Here is a 12,646-nt window from a genome sequence, read left to right as displayed (position 1 = left end):
TGGATGCCAGATTCTTGCATGTTAAACTGGATGCAAGACCCATGTGTGTTGTTAACTCTCTGCGCTGTTAACTCTCTGGAATTAGCATGTGTAGCTTGTCAAACTTCCTAGGACATTTCTTAGTCCCAGGAAATCAACCTGTGTTAAAAGATAATTAAGTCAGACTAATCCCCTTTGAGGTGTTAGTCAGGGGTAATGAGTCATTGGCACAACAACAGATCAAAGGGATGGAGCTTCTGCCTGCTTTAGGTTAGCAAAGTTAGAGTGTTATGTGTCCTATTGGTATAGTGATGGCCGCACTTATTCAGATAGAAGAAGAGTTTGGATTTGATATCCCGCTTTATCACTACCCGAAGGAGTCTCAAAGCAGCTAACATTCTCCTTTCCCTTCCTCCCCCACAACAAACACTCTGTGAGGTGAGTGAGGCTGAGAGACTTCAAAGAAGTGTGACTGGCCCAAAGTCACCCAGCAGCTGCATGTGGAGGAGCGGAGGCACGAACCCGGTTCCCCAGATTACGAGTCTATCACTCTTAACCACTACATCACACTGGCTCTCATAGAATAGGAAATGCTGGGGGGGGGGGGGGATGACAAAAAATGGTGGGTCGGGGAGGGTTACTTGGGGGGAAGAGAGTGAGAAATGTTCCTATTTTCATCCGAGGAGTGTTGGAGGGTATGCACTTTTCATAAAGCCATCAGGTATTATTGTTGCCGTATTGGTTTTGCACAGTGAATGTTTTATAGTCGTACCTTGGATCCCGAACGCCCTGGAACTAAAATGATTTTTGGCTCCTGAATGCTGCAAACCCAGAAGTGATTGTTCTGGTTTGTGAACATTCTTTTGGAACCCGAACGTCCAACGGGGCTTCCGCGGCTTCTGATTGGCTGCAGGAGCTTCCTGCATCCAATCAGAAGCTGCAATTTGGTTTTCGAACATTTTGGAAGTTGAACGGATTTCCGGAATGGATTCCGTTCGACTTCCAAGGTACGACTGTATATGAAATAAGTGGTGAGAATTGATATTTTTCTTGTCCGGAAGAAACCTATTGAAAACTAGACTTCACCATGTTGGCAGAGGAGTTGTGTTGAGAGGGAAAAAAATGTTTTTCTTTTAATTTGTGATCTTAACTTTTTTAAAATAAAAAACAACCCCAAAAATCAAGTTAAAAGCACAATTTCTCTGATTGTTTATATATAATACACACAATGCAGGCGCTGAATTCAAGATTGCTAGGCCTGGAAGTGCCTTCATATTTTTTGTTAGTGCCAGTGAACTGTTTTAGCTGCACAGTATATTTTATAAATGTAAAGTGTAAATATGACAAAGAGGTTTTTTTGTAAGCATATGCATAATATAGATATACTTGTCAGGGAGCTGCGGTTGGCAGTGACTCTATGGCGAAGTCACATTTATAGATGCTTGCTATATTAAATGACTTTCCCCAAGAATGGAATACAGGGGGAAATTGCATCGAACGTTGCTTCTTCTATCACTGTACCATTATAGGAAACCATACTTGATTAAATTCTGTCTCCTGGCCTGCGTAACTGTGAAAGGTACAGGGACCCTTTTACACAGATGCATGTCATTTGGCATATGTTCACACCATAATATCTTGATCCTAATAAACTTATTACTTGGATTTAAGGCCTATTGTTTTCAAAAACATCGCCTTGGGCACAAGGCTGTAGGTGGCATGAAAATATATTGTTATCGTGACTAATTTATGAATGCAAAATAGTCAAACACAATGATAATACATAGTTGCAGTTGGGTAGCAATCTAGATATTGCCAGCAGGCACTGGCAGTGTTAATGGCGCTCTCTCTCTCTTGACAGGCCTTAATTAAATGTGAAAGGCAACACAGTCCATGGTTCTCTTACTATAACAGCACAGAGACAGACTACTAACCATGTAGTCTTGGACTTCTGCAGATGAGATTCAGAATTTGTTCATAACAGATTAAGTTGCATTAAGTTGTTTGCTTACATTTTGAACTTTCATTTTAATAAAAAGGTAAAGGTACCCCTGCCCGTACGGGCCAGTCTTGACAGACTCTAGGGTTGTGCGCTCATCTCACTCTATAGCCTGGGAGCCAGTGCTTTCCGCAGACACTTCCGGGTCACGTGGCCAGCGTGACAAGCTGCATCTGGCGAGCCAGCGCAGCACACGGAACGCCGTTTACCTTCCCGCTGGTAAGCGGTCCCTATTTATCTACTTGCACTTTGACGTGCTTTCGAACTGCTAGGTTGGCAGGCGCTGGGACCGAGCGACGGGAGCGCACCCTGCCGCGGGGATTCGAACCGCCGACCTTTCGATTGGCAAGTCCTAGGCGCTGAGGCTTTTAACCACAGCACCAATAGCTTACAAGAATTTAATGATAGCAGTAGTAGCTTGCAGTAATCCAGCAAATTTGCACCAATTTGGAACAATCCAGCAGGATATGAATGAATGTGGATAGGTTGTCTCAGACCCTTCAAGTGCCCCTATTTCCCAGAGACAGTCCCTGATTTACAGAACCCATCCCAGTTTCTGATTTGATCCCAGAATGTCCTGCTTTTCCTTTGTTGTTGTTTAGTCGTTTAGTCGTGTCCGACTCTTTGTGACCCCATGGACCAGAGCTTGCCAGGCACTCCTGTCTTCCACTGCCTCCCGCAGTTTGGTCAAACTCATGCTGGTAAGCTTCGAGAATACTGTCCAACCATCTCGTCCTCTGTCGCCCCCTTCTCCTTGTCATCTTTCCCAACATCAGGGTCTTTTCCAGGGAGTCTTCTCTTCTCATGAGGTGGCCAAAGTATTGGAGCCTCAGCTTCACGATCTGTCCTTCCAGTGAGCACTCAGGGCTGATTTCCTTCAGAATGGATAGGTTTGATCTTCTTGCAGTCCATGGGACTCAAGAATCTCCTCCAGCACCATAATTCAAAAGCATCAATTCTTCGGCGATCAGCCTTCTTTATTGTAATGGTTCTAGGGGTTGCTCGTGCGTAAATCGGCGCCACACCTGGCTGGGTTGCCTGAGTGAACCTTTTCTGTCCAGACAGCCACTCGCCCATGGCTGTCTCAATCGCTGGCAGAATCCGTCAGTGGGCGTTTCTTGAACTTCTTCCAGCAAAGAAGTTCTTTGACGCCTAGTCTCCGCCTACTCTCCCTGCGCGGAAGCCTTCTGCACAGGGAGGGTGTGGGCAGCGGAGGACCCGTGCTCTCCCCGCTGATCCCCGGCGAGGAGTCATGGAGCCACCTCGCCGATTCCCCCATCTGCCCCCTTTCTCCACTGGTGCTACGCTGATTTCCTTCCCCAGAAGATGTGCTGCTTCTCTCCCTCCCGGGACGCTCTCCGGAATCCCTCTGGAGCCCTCCCTCTCCCCCTGGCTCCGATGGCAGTTCCCTGACATCCATGGTCCAGCTTTCACTTCCATACATCACTACTGGGAAAACCATAGCTTTAACTATACGGACGCTTTTCCTTAGGACCTCCCTATTTTCATTGGAGAAATGTTGGAAGGTATGGTATAATGTCCCTATTTTAATTGGAGAAATGTTGGAGAGTATGGAGTTATCCGATCCTCAACCCATCTGAAGGCAGCCCTGTATAGGGAAGTTTTTTTAAAAAAAAATATTAAATGTTTTATTGTGTTTTTATACATGTTGGAAGCCGCCCAGAGTGACTGGAGGCAACCCAGTCGGATGGGCAGGGTAGAAATAGCAAAACCTTTATTATGAATAGGACATCATTACTTGTACTTCAATTGGAAAAATGTTGGAGGGTATGCTGTCTGTGTAAGTGCAGCACCTTGAACAGGCAAGGACACACCTGCATGCACACATTTTATGTGCATATGATCTTTCCAACATTCTGCTGAATGCTTATGGAGGATGGAAAAGAGGCACCAACCTGCTTGCCTCCTCTTCACAAGTTCAGAGGAGCTTGTGCCCCCAATGAAATTTCATATTTAATTATGCACTAAAAGGAATGAAAGGCACACCAGAATGGCTGTAAATAAGCAGCTACCTGTAAATAAAATAAAATAAAAAGGTTATGAGCTCATGTACTCCTCCTCTGATTTCTCATTATAATGATGGAATGTGATTCAGCCAACTCATCTAAGGCCTTGACTTTGGCCTATAATCATCATGGTAATTTGTCCTTTTTTAATTATTAGAGCCTCTTTATTGGAGGTTACCGCCCACACACTTTGGCTGCGCTCTTGGCTTGTGTGGTGGCACCTCAGTAAAACCTCGTCTTACTGTTTATAGTAGAGTATTTCCCTGGCGGCAGACAACAAGAACAGCAGTAGCCACAGTCAAAGTCCTCAGTCAAGAGTCTCTTTATTGCTTGACTGGTTGCAAATATATACAAACTATTTACATGCTTTCTATATCTCTCCAGCACGGTATAAACTCAGCGTGTATGTGTGCTTTCCTCATGCTAGAATTGCAGCTTGTAACTTGCAACTTCCTCCTTTCATAATGGGATTTCATAATGTGTTGGTTGTGAAGGGGTCCTTAGAAAAACTCAGTGTTTTTCTGATTTGGAATAGGGGTACATAAATTAGGCTGGACAGAAGGTCTTAGTGATCAAAGCATTTTCTCTTTGTCTAGCATCCATGTGCCACCATCAATGTGAAGCCATATTCATTTTCAACTTGCTTATATAATTTTCCTTGTTTTTCTAAACTGTGAATGCTTTTGCCACATCTTCTGTGTGAAGGCTGTCTAAACCAGGGGTCAGCAACCTTTTTCAGCAGGAGGCCGGTCCACCATCCCTCAGACCATGTGGTGGGCCGGACTATATTTTGAAAAAAAATAATGAACGAATTCCTGTGCCCCACAAATAACCCAGAGATGCATTTTAAATAAAAGGACACATTCTACTCATGTAAAAACACGCTGATTCCTGGACCGTCTGCAGGCCGGATTGAGAAGGTGATTGGGCCAGATCCGGTGCCCGGGCCTTAGGTTGCCTACCCCTGGTCTAAACTGATATGCTCCGCAATGCCTATTAGTGAAAATTAAATGAACTTTTACTAATGCAGCACTAATGACATTATTAAATATCCATTCAAAGTGTTAAATACTTTGTGCTCAGGAACACAGAGGGCTGCCAGGATGGATTTTGATGTTGTCGGAGTGGGTTGTCATGGGACATCTTATTTATAGCAGGTTGGTTGCGTTTCTCTTCGACATTGCATTGGGGCAGAGGCTTCACCCAGTTATTTCTGTCATTAGAATATGGAATGATGAGCTTTAATATAAGCTTCAGTTGCTGAAAATAAGATGCCCCTTATGACATTCCGCTAACTGAGCAATTTCCTTGGTCAGCTGCAGTTTCTGTGGATTATTAACTGAAGCTTTGCACACAAAGAAGACACAGGGTCGTCTTGTCTATTAATGCAGAAGAGCCTCTGAGACTCTGTTGCTAATTTACCTATCCTCTAAATGGCATATCAGGCTCAAGAATACAGATGTGTGCCAGCTGCTGTAATGTTTGGAAAGAGACGTGGGAACTGTACATCTGTCAGTGTGCAAATGATTGGTGAATAATGTAGTGGAAATCTTACCAGAATAAAAAGCCTTGATTTTGTCTTCTAAGCGCTGGGGAATTATCTTTCTCCCACAAAAAGAATAATGAAGATGTCATCCAGGGTGAATAATCTGAATCTGAACCACATCTGGATATACTGCCTTTGAAAAAATTGAAAAGAAGTAGTAGGCACTGCACTGAATAATGATTTTCTGAGAGTTAAGATTTAGAGTTTCATGTCATTAAATAACTGCTGCAACAAGACAAACGCTTGCTCCTCTGAGTTGAAACAAAGGTACTTTCTGCATTTAGCCAATGAAAGGATGCTCAGTACATGACTTGGAAGCACAGTGAATGTGCTGCTGGCTTCCACAAAATTTCTGAGCATTTCACAGGAGGATTAAGCTGCAAGAAGTTTAGTTGAGAAGACTAACACCTAAGAAAAAAACAAAACTGCTTTCAGAGCTTTCCTTTTGTGTTCCAAAGATGATAGTGAACAAGAGAAAGGAAGGAAAACAATGAAAAGGTAATTGGAAAACAGGAAACAAAGAATTGACTCAAGTGGTAGGAGAGAAGATTCTCGGGTGAATAAAAAATTGCTGACCTACACCTTGCAAGCACACCAGGACGATTACTATTGATCTGAGACAGAGACAAGTGATCTATTGAATAGTTACAAATCAATGGTATGAAAGAAAATGCATGTGGTTCTTTTCCAAGCAAGTCAGCTATCTGTAACTCTTAACTAATAGGGGTACACAATTGCAGGGCCGTAGCTAGGGGGTGGTGAGATGGGCCCCCACCGGGGCACAGGCAAGGAGGGGGTGCAAAATCGGCTTTAAAATATGTCCATAAATATGTCTATAAATAAAAATATTATTGCCTCATAAGAAAAGGTTTTAATAGAGGGTGAATTGAATGGGTGGAGGGGGTGGGGTTCGGAGGAGAGGCGGAAAGAAGAGCTAATTTGTCCATGGCTAGGGGACAGTGCCAGATTTCTGTAAAAATTAAAGGGGGAAAAACCTAGATGTACATTTCCGAAATATAAGATAAAAAACAAATAAAATAAAACCTACATACAGCAACAGTGTTTTGTGTTGTGTAGGCTCCTATGATGTAAGTAATGGGCCCCACCTGCTAGCCTGCTCCCTAAAATATCACTAGTTTGCTCATTTCTATATACAGTGGTACCTCGGGTTAAGAACTTAATTCCTTCTGGAGGTCTGTTCTTAACCTGAAACACCACTTTAGCTAATGGGGCCTCCCCGCTGCCGCCGCGTCGCCAGTGCGCAATTTCTGTTCTCATGCTGAAGCAAAGTTCTTAACCCCGAGGTACTATTTCTGGGTCAGCGGAGTCTGTAACCTGAAGCGTCTGTAACCTGAGGTACCACTGTATAGGGTGCCTACATTCTGCATGGACTGGTTGCTATTAATATACTTCTTCTTAATTGTATTTCAGTTCAACAATTACTTTGATAAAATACATATTTTGTTATGTGCAAATGGCTTTAGACATCTATTAGGTCCATAAATTACCATATAGCATATATTCAACACAAAAAACAGCGACAATTTGTTGTTGACAAAGGACAGCTGGACATATAAAGGGCCCCATTACCTTCAGTAGCTTAGGGCCTCGTCAAACCTAAATCCGGCCCTGCTAGGGGGTGCAATCTGGATGGTTCTGCCAGGGGCACAAGATCACCTAGCTACTGTTCTGCACAATTGTCAGCTTTACCTGCTTTTATAATGACAGTGTTTATTTTTCTCACTCGCTTTACCAGTGCTGATGCTCAGTAGCTACCCATTCGGTAGAGCATGAGACTCTTAATCTCAGGGTTGTGGGTTTCAGCCCCATGTTGGGTAAAATATTCCTGCACTGCAGGGAGTTGAACTAGATGATATTTGTGGTCCTTTCCAACTCTACAATTCTATGATTTTATCTAAACACTCTACTATGTTTAGTGGGAACAGTACCATCTTCTTGCTTTGTTGGGAATGACATGCAGAACATGATCTTAATATTTGTGAAAATAAAAAAATCCTTCCAGTAGCATAATAATATTTGTGCTCAGTAATACGGTATTCATTGTGCTCAATAAGGCTACAGCACTACAGCCTTTAGTAAACAATGCCAAATCACTGGATATATCTTCTGACTTACCATGTGTTGAACATGGAAAATGTTTTCCACCTTTAAAATCAAATGCAATTTTTTTTAGAAAAGAAAAGAAAAATACAGCAGGCACATATATTTATATAACCTGTTTTCTAAATAGTTTGGAAAAATCATAGGGAAATATTTAAAAAAAACCCTTTTGGTTTCATCACTGGATCGTGCTCTCTCCTACCACAAGTCTCCACGGACCTTTCACTTACTTTAATTGAAAACATTTCTGCTCTGCCTTTCCACGCAGCTTGAGGCGGCTTCAGTTTAAAAACAAAAAGTCACTTTGCCTTTATGTTCTGTGGAAAAAAATGTATTAAATATCTTTTAAAAAACTGGTTCAGTCTGGGGCATGGGCGTAGCCCGGGGGTTGCAGGGGGCTAAATTAAGTAAGTAAATAAGAATATTTAACTGACCAATTGCATCACAGACAACGTGGTTCTGCCCCACCTCTCACCACACACAATGCCTTCCCCTCCCAAATAAATCCTGGCTACGCCCATGGTTTGGGGGCACTTAACCCACAAAACTGAGCAACACGCAATCTACGCCGTTTTGACATACTGTTTCTTTAAGAGCAGAAAGGAGGAGGTGAGTGGGGCTGTCAGCTGACAGCAGCAGTGGCTGCTGATGCTTTAACACAGGGCGAAAACACAGGGCTTTATCCCGGGCAGGATTCTAACTGCGCTTACTCAGAAGCAAATCTGAGCCCAGCAGCGGGACTTCTCTCTCAGTAAATGTCCTCGGCACAGACGTTTTAATTGCAAGCATGTCGCGCAGCGTCAGATCCTGAGACCTGGCCTTTCATTGCTAGACGCCCCCGCGCAACGCGATCCTATTCTGCTCGCCTGGTGGGGGAATTCCTCCCAGTTTAGTATTGCAGAAATAAAGTGATGGGGGAGGGAGGGGAAATGTGCTTTGCTTCTTTATGTAGACCGGTTTCTTTTTAACCCGGGGTGGTGGAATCCATGTTTATTCCAAAGCCTAAATAATGCAAGGGATCCGCCGAAGGCGCCTTCGCTTTCCCAATGGGCAGGCGCCATAGGCAAAGGGGGCGGGCAAGGCTGCTTCTTCTCCCCCCGCCTTCCCTTCCCGGGATCGCGATTGGCTGCATGCGGGCTTGTGGCTTGCCAGCCTTCTTGCAGGGCTCTGGTTGCCGGTGGGGGTCAGCAGATGATCTGCAGCCGGTGAGTGAGGCCGGGAAATTTGGGACAATGTCTCTGGGCAGGTAAGCCAGCGCTGTATGCTAGATGCGGCGCATTTAGGGTAGAATCCGTAATAAGACAGCGCCGGGGGTGTTTTTCCTTTTGGTTAGGCGGCTGACTAGCTCAGTCCAGGGGCTGCTGCTGTTTGGAAGGGCCTCATGTTGAACCCCCATTTTTTTTTTAGGATAAAGCAGAGCAATAAAGCGCAAGGTCGCCTCCGTGCGGTTAAGGGTTGTCGGAAACCTGCCGGAACAGCAATGGTTAATTTCCAAAAAGAAGGGTGCCAGGGGTTGCCCACAACAGGAAGGCATGTTTCTTGGGAAGGCTTTCTTCCAAATCTCGTGTGTGTGTGAATGTGTCAGTGTCAGAAGATGGTGATGGTTACTGGCTGACAAAGGCAAAAGTCATTTTTAAGTATGCTGAAACACCCTCCTCTTCCTTATGATCGCTCCTGTTCCTTTTGAAAGCCGAAGGCCCCCACTTGAGGCCTGGCTTAAATGTAAAGGGCAGGCTAAAGCAGGTTTGCCCCACAGTAAGTTCAAATGAGTTCAGTGATACTCGTAATAAATCATAGCTGTCAAGTGTCCCTTATTTGAAGGGACAGCCCCTTATTCCAGCACCATGTCCCGCTGCTGTCCCTTATTGATGGATGTCCCTTAAATGTCCCTTAAATGATGTCCCTTAAATTTCAAAGGAAGCAGCTCCTCTTCCTCCCTCCCTGCGGGCCAGGGAGGCTCCAACTGTGTTGCTTGGCTGTGTTGCTCACCCAATAAGGAGTCTAAGAACGACTGGGGGGGGTGGTGGAGCTTGCATGCCTTGTGTGTGGCTAGTTAATGCAAGCTGAGGGGGTTTTTGAATGCTGGACGCCATTTTGTTGCACTTGCTGCTGCAAACTTTGCAGTGCAAAGCCAGGCTGGGGAGCCATCTTAAGTTGAGGCTGCATAGGCCTTGTGGTGCATGTGATTCAGATTCTATTCAGTTGAACCTCTGGTTACAAAGTTGGTTAGACAGTGTTCTCGAAGCTACCAGCATGAGTTTGACCAGATTGCAGGAGGACAGGAAGACTGGAGTGCCTGGAACAGGTGAGGCTGCAGGTCCCTTATTTTGGCTGCCGGTCCCTTATTTTCAAGGCTGCTGGTCCCTTATTTTCAAGGCTGCTGGTCCCTTATTTTCAAATCTGTAAGTTGACAGCTATGTAATAAATTAAGAATGATTTGTGGAAGGGGAGAGGAACGCCCAACTTCCTCTTACTCTGCTCCTGATAAATAATAGCACTAGAAAGGAAACCAGCATTTGCAGAAGTTAGGAAAGGCCGAAAGGCGCTTCCTTGTTGCACAACTGACTTATAAAAGCCGGGTTAAATCCAACCTTAATTGACAGTTCGGTGGCTGCATGTTTTGCTTAGGCTTTGGATATGTCCGCTTGCATCAGGAAACGTTAAAGAACGATAGGTTTTGTAGCTCTCAATCGGTAGTGAGGTCCAAGCGGCCCCAGCCTTGCACAGCTCTGGACCCTGTGGCTGAGCAAACCCGCAATGAGAAGTTACAAAAAATCAAGGTATTCAAAATTTTGTATTATTTTAGATGGTGTGAAAAGTGACTGATGATGTGAAAAGCAAACTAAGAAGTCCAGGCTCCCCTAGAATCCCAGGCCCACAACAGGCATGCCTCTTTCTTCTTCTACTGCCAAAAATACTCCGTCATCACTCTCTGCAGAGGAGTCACCAATGTTTTTAATATGCAAGGAAATCCTTTTGCAGTAGTGCTCTTATATTCCCGGTTCCCGGGAATCTGACTCATAAGCCAGAAAGGATATTATTCACACACCAGGAAAATGCACAGGTGCGTTGTTGCAGCAGCACACATTTTGTGCACAAATTATAAGCTTGTGTCTTAATTTTTCCTTTGGAAAAAAGCCTTGCTGTCAGGCCACTGTTGTCTATCTCACTTCTTAGGCAATTGCTTCATTGTGTTTGTGTGTGTGTGTGTGTGTGTGTGTGTGTGTGCATATCTGAGAGAAAGGGGGAGGGGCAGATGATGTGGCTCCTATATGGTGAGCCTAGAAATAAAAAGGACTTGCAGGTTGGGAGGATGCCAGAGGGAGAAAAGAAAGATGGATAAAGGGGTAAAAAGCAAATAGAATGATGAGTGGCGCAGCAAGAAAATAGAGCTGTGCAGTGCTGTACACCCCACCCATTTTTGGATCTGGTCCTGTCCATCATCAACATCCCCAACAGATTATCCATGACTCTTGACACATTTCTTCCTTATTTCTTTTTTCTTTTTTTAAATGATATTTATTAAGAATTTTAAAATTACAGAAAAACAAAGAGAAAAAGAAGGAAAAAACAAGGGAAAAACAAACAGCAATCAAACAATACAAATCGATAAAAATCAAAATAAAAAAACAAAACACATAACACATAACACATCAAAATCAAAAAGCAAAAATAAACCACAAAAATTTAAAAACAGATCCAAGATTCCCAAATCCTTAACTGTCATTACCTTATTTCATCGACCTCCTCACACCTCCCTTTTTTGTATTCTAGTTGTTAATTATCACAGCAAATCCTTTCCATTTTTCATAATATTCTGTCATTAAATTACCTTAATCTATTTTAACCTTATATTACTATAAAAGACCCTAAAACTTAAAACTTAAATCTTATTTATACCAATTTCTCATAACCATAACATATTCTTACATAGTTCTTTTTAACATTTCTTTTCTAGAACAAGGACGGACAGATACTGCACTTGTGGAATCTTGGTGTTTTTTTAAAAAAATATTATTTTACTAAAACTCCTAAGCCCATCAGCTGGAGCCTGGTGCAAAATGGTGGGTCAGATAACGAACAGGGTCAGGCCAGGATTATTCCTGGGGTCATGAAGGGGTCCCTGCCTATTATGCCATGATAGCAGGTTATGGGATGTGATTCTTGCTATAAGCTTCCCACTGCTGTGAACCTAGCATGTGGTAATGGAACGTCTGCTTTAATGGCAAGCTGGAAAGTTCTAAAATTATAGGCCTGGTTAAGGCCCAGATTTAGAGGCCATTGGGGAAGAATGGCTACATAGGTAGCAGATTAGAGGTGATTCAAGGACTGGTGAGAACTTTGCTGTGCATTTGGGCTGGATTTGGCTACCTTTCTTAGGGGAGATACTTACAGTGATTTAGGTTTTCTGCTGAAAGAAAGGCATTCCACACCAAGCTGACTTATGTGCGATTAGTCTACACTGAAATAGAAAACCTTGTACAGTATATATCTGGCAGCTCCCACTGGTGGATTGGCAGAAACACCTGTTGGGAAAAATCCCCAAGAAAAACTCACATATTTGTTTTCAGAACTGGAAAAGTATTCCTACCAAAATCCATTCCCTAAGTGATCTTTACTCAGCAGCCTTATTTTATTTTAAGGAAGCCTTACTTTTAAAAAAACAGTTTGGAGTAAAGAAACTCTTTCTACTCTTCCCCTAAAATCCCCCAGGAGATTCTGATCTGCCTTTGCTCTCCTCTGCTCTAGATCACCCCAGTATCCTGAGCTGAAAACAGTAGTTCTCATTGCCTGTGCTAATTTTGCTTACAGGAAATTCCCAGATCCCAGGAGCAGAGCATCTCCTCTGCATGCAGAAATTCCCAGGTTCCATTCCTGGCATCTGCAGGCAGATTTGGGAATGTCCCTTGCCTGTAACCCTGGAGATTCACAGCCAATCAGTGTTGACAGTACTGGGCCAGATGGATCAATGGT

The 12,646-nt window shown here is 43.6% G+C and overlaps 1 protein-coding gene across 4 annotated transcripts in view; it reads left to right on the top strand.

Moving 5' to 3' along the window:
- Nucleotides 1-8,173: 8,173 nt before the first annotated feature.
- CPVL (carboxypeptidase vitellogenic like) overlaps nucleotides 8,174-12,646 on the top strand; it is a 65,482-nt gene continuing 61,009 nt past the window's right edge. Inside the window, exon 1 of one of the 4 annotated variants that reach the window (XM_080974939.1) lies at nucleotides 8,174-8,281. The gene's annotated coding sequence lies outside the window, so the exon portion shown is untranslated. Of the gene's footprint in view, nucleotides 8,282-8,316; nucleotides 8,424-8,740; nucleotides 8,919-12,646 lie in introns of those variants that run through there. The other 3 variants (XM_080974941.1, XM_080974938.1, XM_080974937.1) reach the window with 3 other exon arrangements.

This window comes from Podarcis pityusensis (assembly GCF_964106645.2).
Source record: "Podarcis pityusensis genome assembly, chromosome: 12".
NCBI lineage: Eukaryota > Metazoa > Chordata > Lepidosauria > Squamata > Lacertidae > Podarcis > Podarcis pityusensis.
Note: the sequence above shows the minus strand (reverse complement) of the source record. Positions and strands in the feature narration are given on the sequence as shown.